This window comes from Lagopus muta, chromosome 17 (genome assembly GCF_023343835.1).
Source record: "Lagopus muta isolate bLagMut1 chromosome 17, bLagMut1 primary, whole genome shotgun sequence".
NCBI lineage: Eukaryota > Metazoa > Chordata > Aves > Galliformes > Phasianidae > Lagopus > Lagopus muta.
This window is the reverse complement of record NC_064449.1, coordinates 3,167,037-3,181,648: the sequence shown is the minus strand read 5'-3', so window position 1 is coordinate 3,181,648 and position 14,612 is coordinate 3,167,037. Positions and strand designations below refer to the sequence as shown.

The 14,612-nt window shown below is 42.5% G+C and overlaps 1 protein-coding gene across 4 annotated transcripts in view; it reads left to right on the top strand.

Annotated features, from left to right (window-relative positions):
• Positions 1-5,855: 5,855 nt before the first annotated feature.
• Positions 5,856-14,612, top strand: part of CIT (citron rho-interacting serine/threonine kinase) — an 82,623-nt gene continuing 73,866 nt past the window's right edge. For 3 of the 4 annotated variants that reach the window (XM_048964132.1, XM_048964131.1, XM_048964130.1), the window contains exons 1-3: positions 5,856-5,970; positions 7,306-8,415; positions 10,236-10,348. The gene's annotated coding sequence lies outside the window, so the exon portion shown is untranslated. The remainder of the gene's footprint in view (positions 5,971-7,305; positions 8,416-10,235; positions 10,349-14,612) is intronic. The other variant, XM_048964133.1, reaches the window with a different exon arrangement.

The following is a 14,612-nucleotide window of genomic DNA, read 5'->3' as shown; positions in this document are numbered from 1 at the left end:
AGAATGATGATCTTTGATCATTAGACTGTAACTGAGTGTGTTGACATGGAGCGATCTTGGTTGTAACACAGGCTCCTCACTCACTGTTGTGATCACTCGTGTCATGACAACAGCAGCTCTACCAGGTATTTGTGTTTCATTGAACAATATGTTGTTATGGAAACTGGTGTTCTGTAAATTATCTGAAGAGAGGCCCGATTCATTTCTTGGGAGCAAGAAGTTTGTAAGAAGATGTAGAAGATCTATGGGTCATTAGCTACTTAGTGTCAATGGCAGTGCCATAGCATCTTGTGCAAGATGTGACCAGTTGACCTTCACAGCAAATGTGTGCCAGTGGATGTGCCCAGCAGGAGCTGAGCTGGTTCCCATGCACATTCATGTGACCCTTGCCAGGTGTGGAGAGCACAAAGTGCCATCTGCAGGGCTCACGAGCTCCTAACGCTTTGCCCTGGCTTTGCTGTGGCAGGAAGGATGTGTCCTTTGGGCTTTGATGTTGAACTGTGGAGAGTGGAGACTGAGAGACATGGATAATGTGATCTGAGAACCTTTTGCTCCTGTTCAATCACTTACCCTTTTCAGGCAGATTGTGTATGCTGATTTCTTACCTTAACGTAAAGAAATGAGCAGCCTTGAGGGACTTTTGCTTTGGGGTATTTTGTCCAAAGAAACCTACCTGTCTGTCTGGATCCTCTTATTCACTAAATCCAAGCATGGAACTTCTCCAGACCTGAGCTGTCACCTCATTAGGAGCCAGGCAGTGCTGCCTGGGTGGAGGCATCCCGGATATGTGCAGTGCAGAAGCTTTCAGAGAGCTTTTGCAGCCCTCATTACCTATGAGAGGAGAAGCTTTTCATCTCCAGAGCTGTTTCTTCAGCTCTTTTCAGCAGTGTGAACTACGATAAACATGTGGGTGGAAAACCACTGAACAGAAGTAATTAAGTGGCTCCTGGTTAGCTGGAGCTCACTCTACATGGTTGAGGGGCCCTGCATTAGTGTGAGTCAGGGAGTGCTATTCCTCAGCATCCTTCTCCCTTTTAATGCTTTCAAACTGTGTTTACTTCTTTCTTTTAAACTGATTATTGAAAAGGCTGTTGTTACCTTGTCTGTGCCATCCTGAAGCCATAGTTAAATGCCTGCCCTTCTTGGCATCAGGACACAGAGGATGGGCAGGGGTCAGGTAGGGTAAGATTTCTATGTGTTAATGGGATCAAACATGGAAATATTCCTTCTTTTCATCTTGCCTGTATCAGTTCAATCTGGAAAAGTTACATATTTCTTCTTAATGTTGAATAAATACTAGATTGCACTGCAGCAACTACTATGTACTATCTCACAAGAAGTGGAGTGCTCTGTATTGAAATGGGTGTTCAGAAAGAAACTAGCGGAGAAAAAGAAGGATAAAGTAATAAAACTTCTCACTTTGTGACTTTGAGAAGACCCAAGTTCTGTTCAAACTGCTCTTTCCTCCTGAACCAGCTTTCAGCAAGTGGAGTTGGGATGGGAGATGCAGAGATGTCCGTGTCCCCAGGAGCAGTGGCTTTGTGGGATGGTCTGAAGCACAGACCTCTCCCCTTCTTGGCTCTGGAGGGCACCTGGAAATGTCCACCTTTCTTCTGCCAGTCTGGGCACAGGGAACACTGCAAGTGCAAGGAAAAGAACTTCCAGCCAATCATTTGCTTCCCAGTCTGATTAATGGGGGGTTAATTTGGGTGTTGTCATCTACCTTGCTACAAAAATATTCCATTTATAATCTCTCCAGGAAAAAAAAACAACACAAATCTGGTGTTTTCACGTTCCAGTTACTGGTTTCTAAATCCCCTTTTCTTTGTCACCTTTCTGCCTCACTGAATGGAGGGTTATCAGGAGTAGTCAGCATGGGTTCACAAGGGGGAGGTCGTGCTTGACCAACCTGGTAGCATTCTATGATGCTGTCTCTGGCTGGGTGGATAGGGGGAGAGCAGTGGATGTAGTCTACCTTGATTTCAGCAAGGCATTTGATACTGTCCCCCACGACATCCTTATAACAAAGCTGAGGAAGTGTGGGATAGATGAGTGGACAGTGAGGTGGGTTGAGAACGGGCTGACTGGCAGAGCACAGAGGGTCGTTGTTGGTGGTGCAGAGTCCGGTTGGAGGCCTGTAACCAGCGGTGTTCCTCAGGGGTCTGTGCTGGGTCCGGTCTTGTTCAACATCTTCATCAATGACCTTGATGAGGGGATAATGGCCACCCTCAGCAAGTTTGCCGATGATACGAAGTTGGGAGGATTGGCTGACACGCCTGAAGGCTGTGCTGCCATTCAGCAAGACCTGGATAGGCTGGAGAGCTGGGCAGAAAAAAAACGGATGAGGTTTAACAAAAGCAAGTGTAGAGTCTTGCATCTGGGGAGGAATAATTCCATGCACCAGTACAGGTTGGGGGATGAGCTGCTGGAGGGGAGCTCTGCAGAGAGGGACCTGGGTGTCCTGGTGGACGACAGGTTGGCCATGAGCCAGCAGTGTGCCCTTGTGGCCAAAAAGGCCAATGGCTTACTGGGGTGCATTGCAAAGAGCGTGGCCAGCAGGTCAAAGGAGGTGATCCTCCCCCTCTACTCTGCCCTGGTAAGGCCTCATCTGGAGCACTGCGTCCAGTTCTGGGCTCCCCAGTACAAAAAAGACAGGGATCTCTTGGAAAGAGTCCAGCGGAGGGCCACGAAGATGGTGAAGGGCCTGGAGCATCTCTCCTATGAGGAAAGGCTGAGTGAACTGGGTCTGTTCAGCCTTGAGAAAAGGAGACTGAGAGGGGACCTGATCCAGGTCTATAAATATCTAAGGTGTGGGGGGCAGAATGGCGAGGCCGGACTCTTTTCAGTGGTGAGTGGAGACAGGACAAGGGGAAACGGCTGGAAACTGCAGCATAGGAAGTTCTGCACCAATGTGCACAGGAACTTCTTTACAGTGAGGTGACGGAGCACTGGAACAGGCTGCCAGGGAGGTGGTGGAGTCTCCTTCTCTGGAGATGTTCAAGACCTGCCTGGATGCCGACCTGTGCGACCTGGTGTAGGGAACCTGCTTTGGCAGGGGGGTTGGACTCGATGATCTCTGGAGGTCCCTTCCAACCCCTACAATTCTGTGATTCTGTGATTCTGAGGGTTGCCAGACTGGCATGCATCTCTCTGGGGCCTGCTGCCCACATAGCAGGTAGCACATTCCAACTCAGAATAGCAGAGTAAGAGTTTGTAAGAGTGCAGGTCAGCTTGGGCTGGCAGGGAAAGAGGTTTGTTTGCTTTGCGTGTTGCTGTATGAGAGTATTTGACAACGAAATAAAGCTCAGTATGAGTAATTTCCATTTTAAGCTCATAGTTATGTATAAGACTGCAAGAGGGGAAAAAATTGCCAAATAATAGCTGAGACATATCGCTGAATTATGGATATTGGCTTCTGTTTAATTACTTGCAGACTGCGCCATCCTTCTGGAAAGGCAACTGCAGGACTTTCTGTAGCACTGTTCAGCTTGCCTGCATCTGGCAAATGTCATTCTTTGGGATTAGAAAGTAAATTATTTTCCATCACTTCCACTGCTCAAAAGAAAAGAGGAAAAAAAAAAAAAAGCTTTTTTTTTTTCCTATCTGGTGCTTTGCATCACTAAGAGGAGCATAACTTTGGAAGCTCTCTCATTTTTCTGCTATGCTGTTAGTGTAGGAACTCAGTACAGCCCTGTGCTGAGCCTGAGGTCACTGCTTTATAGTGACATTAAAAATGAATTAATAGGGATGCTCTGGGTGCTTTAGGATCTGTTCCTCTCACCTCCCTTGCACTGCAGCACTAGGGGAGCACATCTCAGCATGTGGGGCCAGCAGGACTGAAGTCCCCTTGGCCTGTATATTCTGGGAAGTCACCATGCGTGTGTGGCTGTCACAGCTCCATCCAAATGTCCCTGTATCTCACACACACACACACACACACACACACACTGCCATCAGGCTCTTCTGAGAACTATATTTCCTTATTGTTTTGGGGTGGACTCCCGAGGATGAAGGAAGGGAAAGCTGTAATCACAGCTGAAGTCACAGGTGTGTGATGCTGATGGTATTAAAAGAGCTGAATGGAACATGAGCTTGAGAAGAAGCTGCAGAGCTTGAGATCAAAACATAAGAGGCATGGAAAACATGTAAGAGGTTAGCTTTGCGTGCAAAAAAGGAAAGGGGAAGGAAAGAAACCATATTACAATAGCTTTATTGGTCACTTATTAAATTGTGAGATAAATCACGCTTGTAATTTAAAAGAAGTATTTCTGTATTCTTGCTGGGAGGACCTAGTTCACACTAGCTGTAAATGTGTTAGGACAGAAAAATCGAAGTGCTCAGATGCTGTGAGGCACTCCCATCGGATCGCAATGCCTTTTTGAAGCAGTAATTCAGTGATTGATCAGAGGAGATCTAATTAGCTAACCACATTAAGTGGAAAAAGCAGCACCACGAAGAAAGCCGTGATGCTCTGGGTTGATGGATCTTTGCTCTGCTGCGTGGTGGGGGTGTCTGATGGAAAAGGCAAAGCTTCATTCAATAGATGACCTAAAAATAAACCCAAAGATTAAAAGTTTCCTTTGTCTTTCTGCCCTGCCTTTCCCATATTATTGCTCTGCATGCTCTGAGATGTTTCAGGGAGCGCATAGACCCTATTTGTCACTGACATATTCAGCATTCAATTAACTGCTTAAATCTAATATTCACCCACACATGAGCTATGTGGGGGTGAAATTTAGGTAGGAATGTTACCTTAATAAAGTACCTTCTATTCTTGTTTCCTATTTCAAATATTTTCCTGTCTGCAAAGGCTGGGTGAGCTCAGTCACATTGGAAATGATATTCATGAACGTGTGGTACAGCTCTGGTCTGAGCTCACAGCCCCCTTCTCCCATGGGATGTGACAGCAGTGTGACCTGCAATGTGCCAAATGGGAGACGTGACAAACACGAGGCCAAATATTGTTCAGTGGGATTGATGAGCACTTTGGCTTCTAAAAGGATATAGAGATCAAGCACACGTTTTGCTTGCTTGACAGCCTTTGGCCTTAGATGCAGAGGGATTGATGTATATCTACAGCAACTCAGGTTCTCCATCGCAGCCTGGTTAGGCTGACTGCTCTTTTGCATGTCTTGTGCTCTGCAGTGTGGTTCTCCATCTCCTGGAGATCAGGTTGGTTTCTCAAGCTTCCAGTATGTTCCATGGCAAGATGTTTAGAACCAGATGAAGTCAGTCTTGTTGGATGGGAGGAGAAGCTTCGGAAGTCTCGTGAAGTGTCAGTTATAGCCCTTCATGAAGAGCTTCATTAATTTTTATACTGCCACTCACTGCTTTGATTTGAGGATGTTGCATAGAGAAATACATTCTATCTCCCAGATCTTACACTGAAGTGAAGAAACTTCAGCTGAAAAAGGCCAAAAGAGATGAGGCAACTACTTCCTAAAGTGCTGCTTGAACGCTCCTACCCAATGAGCCTGTGTGATTTGCCTACACCACACAGTCTGGCCCAGAGCTACCAATCCTTGCTATTTCTCGGGTCAGTTTTGTGCTGCTTGTTGTCGGTGGTAGGTAAGATGCATGCTGTATCAAAGTTACTCCATTTTTTTTATTCCAAAAGGGTAACCTATATACAAATAACAGAAGTATTTATAGCTTTGTCCTTGAGATGTTTTTGTTGTGCAGTGTTTTGGAAGTTTCTCCGTGGGGGGAAAAAAGATGCTTCCATATAAAATGTCTGCAGAGCTTGTGAAATACTGTGCTACTCTTTGGAGCATGCCAACATCCTTCTGAGCAGAAACCTCCCCAGCACCTTGCTGTGGGTATGGTAAAAGCAAGCTACTGTGACTTTTTATTGCCTCTGCACTCAGGTTGCCCTCGGTTGCTTCCCTTTTTCTCCTGATGAGTTACCAGCTCAATGAGGTGAAGTGTTATAGCCATCAGAAATTGGACAGTCATTCAGCTGCACAGCTGGTAAGTTACCTCAGCAGATTACCTCCAGCTAACGGGGAAAAGCTTGAGGTTGTTTATGAGAGTTGTTTGCTCAGGTGCTATAGCGTTGGTCTTTAAAGCTGACAACAAAATCTGTAATAATGGAGTCTTTGGAGGAGTGTCTGTCTCTGAGCTTCAATTAATGCTTTGTTTAAAAAGCTGAAGTTTTAGTTGTATTTGCAGAAAGTTAAACCGAAGGTGTCTGATATATGTTGGTACAGAATCATAGAAGGTTGGAAAAGACGTCCAAGATGATCCAGTCCAACCATTCACCTACCACCAGCATTTCCCCAATAAGCCACATCCCTCAGTACAACACTCTTTGAAATTTCTCTTAATATTATACATACATTCCTAATATGCTGCTATTCAACTTTGCCTGGTTTCTGCTGCCGTTAGTTTTCTGTATCAGCTGGTACTCCATTAAACTCTTCCTATATCTCAGTTCTTTGGAGCATAAGAGTCTTTTGGAAGGGTAGGAGAATGTTGGCAAAGTAATTGTGTTTATAAAACAGAAACATTGTGTTTGTCTTTATTTACAATTATTGTAAGTGGAAATGGATCTATTACTTGTGTTTCCTGAAATTAGATATCCCTCATTCAGACACCTGAAGACCCATTATCAATGCCATAATTTTTGTTTTGCTTTGTCTGTAGGAGGGTAAATGTCCTTTATTGGCCTATCTCAGAAATAGCATCTCATTAGTTGGGCACTGATTTAGAATTCTTTTAATTCCACGTATCACTAAGGCATATATGGCACTTCCAGGGGAAATCAAACCATGTGGAAACAATAAAGACTGGCAATTACGTCTGATCAACAATAATAATCTGGTGTCCAGGGAAAAAATGACGTATTTTTCTATTGCAACCCATTAACATGTAGCAAAATGGCAGTTTTGCATTTTTTGACCCGTTAGAAAATTACCATCAGGCTTTTTGTTTGGAGGGGGTTTGGATGAGGGGGAAGTGAAAAGGCAGACAGCGGTAAGGACTTGCAGCAGATTCTGATTCTTTATTTTGTTTGACCTGACTTAACAAGCTTCCTCTGTTGAAATATCACAGCCTATGTTGGGAATTATGTCAGGAAGCACAATATGTGCAGTGTGGGTGAGTGAGCTTGCATAAACTGTCAATGAAGATCAATTATAGGAATTATTGAATTGCACGTTAGAAAAGTAGCAGATGACTTTTTGCATGCAAGCGCGATGTTGGCTATTTTTGTCTAAATTAAAATATAGCCATACAGGCAGTGAGAATTTGTCACTGAGCATCACAAGCTGCCCAGGTTTATTGATTGTTTTTTTACAACTGAAGTCCTGCGGTCCCGTGGTTCTGGCACGAAGCACTGAGCAAACGATGCGAGAGAGCATCGATCCACCAACAGCCCACAGTTTATGGGCAGCTTGGGCAAAAGTGGCTCCTGACAAGAGAGCGGACAGGGAAGAAAAATGTTATTTAGCAGCTGCCATTTTCTGATCTGCTGGGACTCCTGATAGACGCAGTGTGCTTTCCTCTTCATACCACGGCTGGGCGTTGCACATGAGGGTGCATGAAGCAGGCTTTTTATGCCTCTGGTGACTTATACATATCCTGTTTATTGAAAGTTGTTGAAAGTCTGGATGTTGTTTTTGCCCAGGAGGTGGGAAGAAGGGCTGAGGAACCACCATCCTTTAGCACTTGCATGGTGGCTGCTGTTGGCACTGCCAGCATTGCTGTGGCTGTGCCGCCTCGCTGAGGAATTCCAGCTTGGGGAAACAGAGGAGCAGTAGATTTAAGAGCTCTTTTCAGCAGAGGAATGGCTGTGCTTACTGACAATAACGAGGAGATGGATCATCTTTTGCTGTTGGCATACTAAGAGGCATCCCAAAGAAACCCAGAATACTGAGAGGATAGAGGACAAACGGACTACACAGCCAGCATGAAAACACTCTTATTCCAGCATCTTGTATTCTAAAGCCTTCATCTCCAAATACCTGTTGCTGTTTTCATGGTGGACTGAGTTAATGCAGAACTCAGCATTCCCCACTGCTTTCCCTGCTGTCTTCTGGAGGATTTTAAGTAGCAGCCAGTGGTCAGCATTAAAAGGGTTGCTGGCAAATCACAGTCTAGAACTTTCTGTCATTTTTATTTGTCATTTTGAGGTTGGCTGTTGGGCTTTTTTCTAGTAATTGTTGGACATGAAATTCTGACTGACTTCTGTTTCATGATCATAAGGTTTAATGAGCGTATTACTTAATATGGCCCAAGAAATCTGCACCTCTGTCTTTGTCCCCAAGAAAGTAATTGCTATGAGCTGTTTTTTCACCCTCTGGAACAATTCATAAATGTGGTTTCTGATCTATTTCAAATTTCAGAGTGTCAATGCCCAGGACTTTTCATTGCTCTGAGGAAAACTGGATGGCTGAGTGATGGAATGAGTGGAAGGTAGAGCGTATTCTAGTTCTGTACTTACATGATTCTCTCAGTTACAGAGGAATTTGAAACACAAGCATAAAAACACCTTTAATTAAACACTAATTTTTAAGACCTAAGGAAGGAAGTCCATCTGCAGTGCTTTAAGAAAAGTAGTCCTCATTCTTTTCTATCGCAAGAATCATTCGTTCCACAGAAACTCTTCTTTTATCTGGAGTTTCCATTCTTCTTTCATAGCCAGTATTTTAATATTCACCCATCTGTTAAAAATGGCTAGATGCAACTTCTTGGAGGACTGTGAACACTGCAACCATCTCCCACCATTTATTTTTTCCCCTCTCCATTTGGTCTTGTAGCCGAACAGCAAAGGAAATGTAGAAGTGTAAGAAAGCAACGTGAGCCAGGCCAACAGCAACTTGACCTGCAGCACAGCCTGCAAATGTCATTCAATCCCTCTTTGAACATCAAGTTGTCTCACCCTTTGTCACCGCTTTCTCTTAATCCTTTCTCATCACAATTCTTATAATGGAAAACTGCTTAAATATCAGAATTCCACAATAGTTACTGTAAAATATTTCTTGGCCTTCAAGCAAACAGTATAGAACTAATTCTAGAAGAATTAAATAAAGTAACATGTAGGCTGCCATGGCTGATTTCTTCAAGACAGGAATGAGCACACCCACTCAGAGCAAGAACATCTTAAATCTGTAAAGTACCAAAATCGTGATTCCAAATTAAAAAATAGACAGGCAATCAGAACTGAATTCCTTTTAGTCTTACCTGGAAGAGTCTTTCCACATTAAAGCTGTCATTGACACATCTGATGCTCTTATTTTTACTCTGAACTACTGCTACTGTTGCTCTTTCATACTCTGTTCAGGCCTGCCACCATCCTGCACAGCTGCTGTGCACAGCTTATTGTTTACTGCAATAGTTGGAATAAATATTTGAAAGCTAAAAATCAGAGCTTCTTTTAAGTCCAGTTGTAAGAGTAAGTCAAGTCTACCATTATATCTTAGATTAACTCACCACAATTAGTAACGAGGCACTTCAAAAGAGTTTGCATAACTTCAGCAGGTTTACTTAAAAAAAACCTATTTTAGTTCTTAACTGATGCTTCAGTCTGAAGGTATCTGTTATACTACAGGTGTAAGTGAGTAGTTTTGCTTTGCTTTTACGTAGCAGGCCTTGGAACTCCTCATGCATCCATCTAACCCAGTGTATTCCATGAGACTCCAAACAGTAACCAGATCCATCCTCTCCAATTTCCTGATGATAAGCTGTACCTGTATTGTTTGAGGCTTTATCTTCTAAAAGAGCTCAGTATTACCTTATTTTCCACGTCACAGAAAGTATGCAAGTGGTTCTTTAGCTCCACTTAAACCAAAACAGCATGTTTATTGTAATTGCTTGGATGCTTTGTCAATTTTGCTTTAATTAAGCCCCTGTCACTTGTTGCTCTGCAACACACAATTCCCATTATGTCATGACAAATTCAGTTTCCAGCTATTGCAGGGGGTGCTAATGTGAGCACATCAATATTCATGTGTCTTGACAGATCGTGAGCTTTAATAAATTGCTTTCCACGGGATAATCTTTTTTTTTTTTTTTTTAAATCAGGGGTGTTCCCATAATAGCACAAAAGGAAGCCTGAGGGATGACAAGGATAATTTGCTTTTCACCGCATCTAAAAATTAATAAATTATTTATCCTCTAAGTAATGATATACTTGTTGTATGATAAATACGTGAAAGGATGTGGAGGACAAATGATGAGAAAGACACAGCTTAATTTCATGTAGCTAAAGGTGCTTTTGCTTCTGATGTTCCCAGGTGCGCTCCTTTCCTGCAGTCTCTCATTCTTGCCTGCCCTAAGGAGAAACTTCTGTGTTCTTCTGCCTCCACTGCTGGGACCCGACTGTGCCATCATACAGTGACAGTGTAAGGTACAAGGGCTGCTCTGAAAGTAACGCCTCCTACTTTATGCTGTTGGCCCACAGCGTCAGAGGCAGATGTTGGTGGTGCAGCAGTAGATGCTGAGCCTTCCCACCAACATCCCACTGCATTCTGCTGCTGCTGTGGCAGATGGGAGCAGAGGAGCTGTCTGACAAAATGCTGTCTGACATGGAGGTGTGTATGAAGGAAAAAGCAGGGAATTAAGTTTCTCCACGTGAGGAAAAGGCACCCGCTGACATCCACGGATGCCTGCTGAACGATTATGGAGGTCTGCCAGTGGGTGCGAGCACAGGGAGGTGGTGCATTGCAGCAGTGTAACAGTGGGTCGTGTCCATTGGTGCAGATGTTTATGAGTGTGACTTGCAGACTCGTTGTCATCACTGGTGAAAATGCATGGATAATGGTGGTGACTATTGAAAAACAGTGTTTTGTAGCTGAGAATTAGCTATATAAATAGTGCTACTGTGCTCTTTTTTGTAGTTCCTATGGAAATAAACAGGAGGCATTACTTTCTGAGCAACCTACATATAAGATGTTCTTTTCTCTACGAATGTGAGACCTCTTTTACAGTTTTAAGGCAGCAGTTGTGCAAAATACCTCCATGAAGCTTTACTGGAGTAATAGTTTCATTTTAAGAAAAAAAAATCTGACACCATCAGATTTGGCATAAGAGTTCTCTCATTTCTCATTTAACTTCATCCAACGCTAAAATAAAGTACATTTAGGGCTGAACAACACTCAGTTGAGTGCAGTTTGGGGAGATTCCCACTGGGCTACTTAAAGTAATACTGCCAAATCATTCAGTGGGCAGGAAGGAGACGTACAGGTGACACCTTGGCTTTGAGATGAGAATCTAGCAATAGATTTGAATATAAGTTGTGGTCACACAACTGAATGGGAAAGTGCTGATCAGTGTAATTGCAAAGTTACAAAAGATGCTGTTTCATTTAACCATAAGAAAGAGGTGCATTTAACCACAAGAGAGATGTGAAACTTGTAGCCAAGAGTGAGGCTCAGGAATAAGAGGACAAGAGTTTAAATGTCTTTAAAGTAGTAGCAGTAAAAGATGCTTTCCTGAGCTCTGTACAGACTTTACTCTCTATACAAGTGCCTCACGAATTTTGGCTTTTAACCTTAGAAATTCCCTTTTTCTCTATTAATCACTTGCTCACAGCCTGATTGCTTGAGAGTAGGGACCACACTCTTTAGAGAAGAGTAGGCCAGCATTGCTTGGAATATTGGCTGCAGGTCTAAGATGCAAGTATTCCTTGTTATTCTGAGATCCCCACGTAGCTGCCTTTACAAATGCTTAGGTTGCCTACAAAAAGGATTGTTGGTGACTCGGTTACCGTTTCATTTTGGGCACACCAGAACAGCATGGTTCAGTTTTGGCTTTAAAGGGAGATTCAGCATAAGGCTGTAATGTTAGAGCTTGGTGGCATGGACAATCACCGAGTGCTGTTTGGAGGATTCGGTGTGAAGAGCATCACGGGTATCTGTTTGCCTTTTATTAAATAATTAAGAATATAGATGATGGCTATGTAACAGTAGGAAGGCTACCATGTTTATTTAGAACATTATTTTAACGGATTCTACTTGTATAAATATAAAGAAAACTGAAACATTGTATTACAAAAGTAATGAAGATAAACTTTGGTGATACGTGAGCACATTGCTAATGCAAACAAAAAAGGCCTTCAGTATTTCAGTCAGAATAACCTTGAATATTATCAGATGTACCTCGGTATCTAATTTCTAGTGGAAGTGTAGGGAAGAAACACCAAGAAAACCATATAGGTGTCCTAAAGTTTCATTTCCTTTCTGCTTATCCTAGGAGAATAATTGCAGAGTGGTCTTCTTCCAAAAATTACAAAGAGGAAATTAAAAGTACTGCAGAGGAAAGACAATGTCATTGTTTTCCCAGTGATTATTTCTCTTTGCCTTCCTAGGCTTCTCTGGAGAGGATGTTACTTGCCTCTTCCATTGCTGTTATTTTTCAATACGTACTGTGCAAATGTGTATTTTTCCTATAGGTGTGCATGACTGTCACAGCTGAGGTGGATATTTTGTAATAGTCTGCGAAAACAAAGTGGAAAAAATGTGGCAAGGAGCTAAGCATTATTTAGATCCCAATAATGAAAGGTGAGAGCTGCTCATTATTGAGGGTTGAAGACAGACAGGAGGAGACAGATCAGCTAAGTTCAAAGCATTATTTTGATGCAGAAAGTGGTTACCCAGCTGTGCTCAGGTTAAGGCTAAGGAAAAAAAAAATAGATCTTGGTTTATTAAAATACCTTTTAATTACTGTTGGGTTATGGAAAAGCCTAGAGCTAAGATGGAATAATATACATATTAAAATATTTTTATATAGATCAGCTGGGTTTAAGGCCAGCCACAACATTTAATGATAACAAAAAGTCTCTGAAAAACTTGATTTATTTATTTGATCCACGTTCTCTGGAAGCTTAGATTGCAAATTGACACCAGCCAAAATAGATGGAGTAGCACTAAGATTGGAAACAGCAGATTTCTGAAGTAGGACAAAAGAGTGGAGTTTTTTCATCACACTCAGCTCCTAGAATTGTGATGCATGAGCCTTCTTATTACCTTCTAGCCATTGGTAAGTCTTAGGAAGTTAGCTTGCAGGGAGCAGTCACAAGTGTCTTGCTGCTCCATAGATGAAGGCACTTAAGAATGATGCTGCTGTACATACAGAAGTTCACAGAGAGGTGGTGTTAGGGATTTGGCATCTCCCTGTCCACTAAAATGTGGCTATGCTAGTTTGGATGAGAATGAGCATCAGGTTCTTGGTGAAGAGTTAGCATAGTTGCTTGTCTGATCTTCTGCTTTTATGTAAGTGCAACATAGTCACCTTGGCACAGTATACAACAGCATGAGGGAGGAAATTTTGGCCAAGGAATTAAAGGGGAATCCCTACTTCTATTAAAAAACAAAAAACCAAACAGATGGTACCCAGTTCAATGCATGGTGAGATGCTGAAACGTTGAGCATCATATTGGGACCTGATTAGCAAAAATCATAGAGCTATTCACTGTTTTTGATCAACTTACTCATTTAATTGCAGGGAATAACCCCTTGTTTTGTACAGGCTTCCTCATGATCCTTCAAGTGAAGTGAGGTTACTCACTGGAGTAGCTGATGAGATCAAGAAGCGAGGTGTAACTTTGCTGTTAGGCATAGTATACTGATTGCCTGTGCTCAAAAGTCAGAAGTATGAAGGAAATCACTTTCACTCAGAGGCTTCAGGTTTCAGGTTTTTAAGTCTCCGACTTAAAGGAAAATGAAATACATGTTGGCCTGAAAGGGAATGTATTTTTCACCTGAGATTCCAGAAATGGGTTTAATTACTGAAATTGCACTGCTTTTCTCTGTCTCCTCAACACCCTTCATAACTTCATCTTTTTCTTTTTTTCCCCTAACACTTTGATAACAGTTTGGACACAACTGTATTTTTTGCTGTTTCATTTCATAAGTATACAGTCTTGTTTATGTGAGTATCTTACACAGCAACACAGAAGTCAGTATGTAATCTGTATTACTTAAGTGATCACAGCTGCTTCTAGCAAAAGTATGTATTGAAGGATGTTACTGAAGGGAGCTCATCTAACTTGAGCCCTCACCTGCATTATTAAGAAAAATGAATCTGTCCCAAGGAACGCCAGCTTCCTTTCTTGTAGGCACTCAACAGTACGAAAACCAGGACAAATTCGTTATGGAAAATTGAGTTATAAACATGAAACATGCTTTAGTAGAACCTCCTGGGCAGTGGAGAGAACAGTTATCTGACAGGCAGACTTCTTAGCCAAGCAGGGCTGTGCAACTTATTTGGCTGGTCTAACAAATCCAGGCTTTTGTGTGGGACACCCAGAAGTAATGTTCTCATTGCAGAAGAGCAGCCTAACGAGGATGAGGTAAAAGATTTAATGACCCATCTCCTCAGCCAGGTTGTGGATTGGTGTTCTATGCCAGCCCAAAGGGATGAAAGGAGAATCAGCCACACCTTGTAAGTTGAACACAATATAGAAACGATCTTCAGAAAAAGATCTCAGCTTTGTTGCTTCCCCTGTTTGCTAAATCTAAACTGATGAACAGATATAGTAATTTCCCAAGTGGCATTAGAAATAGTGTAGCTATTTATAAGTGATTTTTGGCATTTATAAGAGATGGCATTTGTGTACAAGGTAGGCTGGAGAAGGGGAAAGTCAAAGAAGTGCTAAGTTCTCCTCTGCAGTT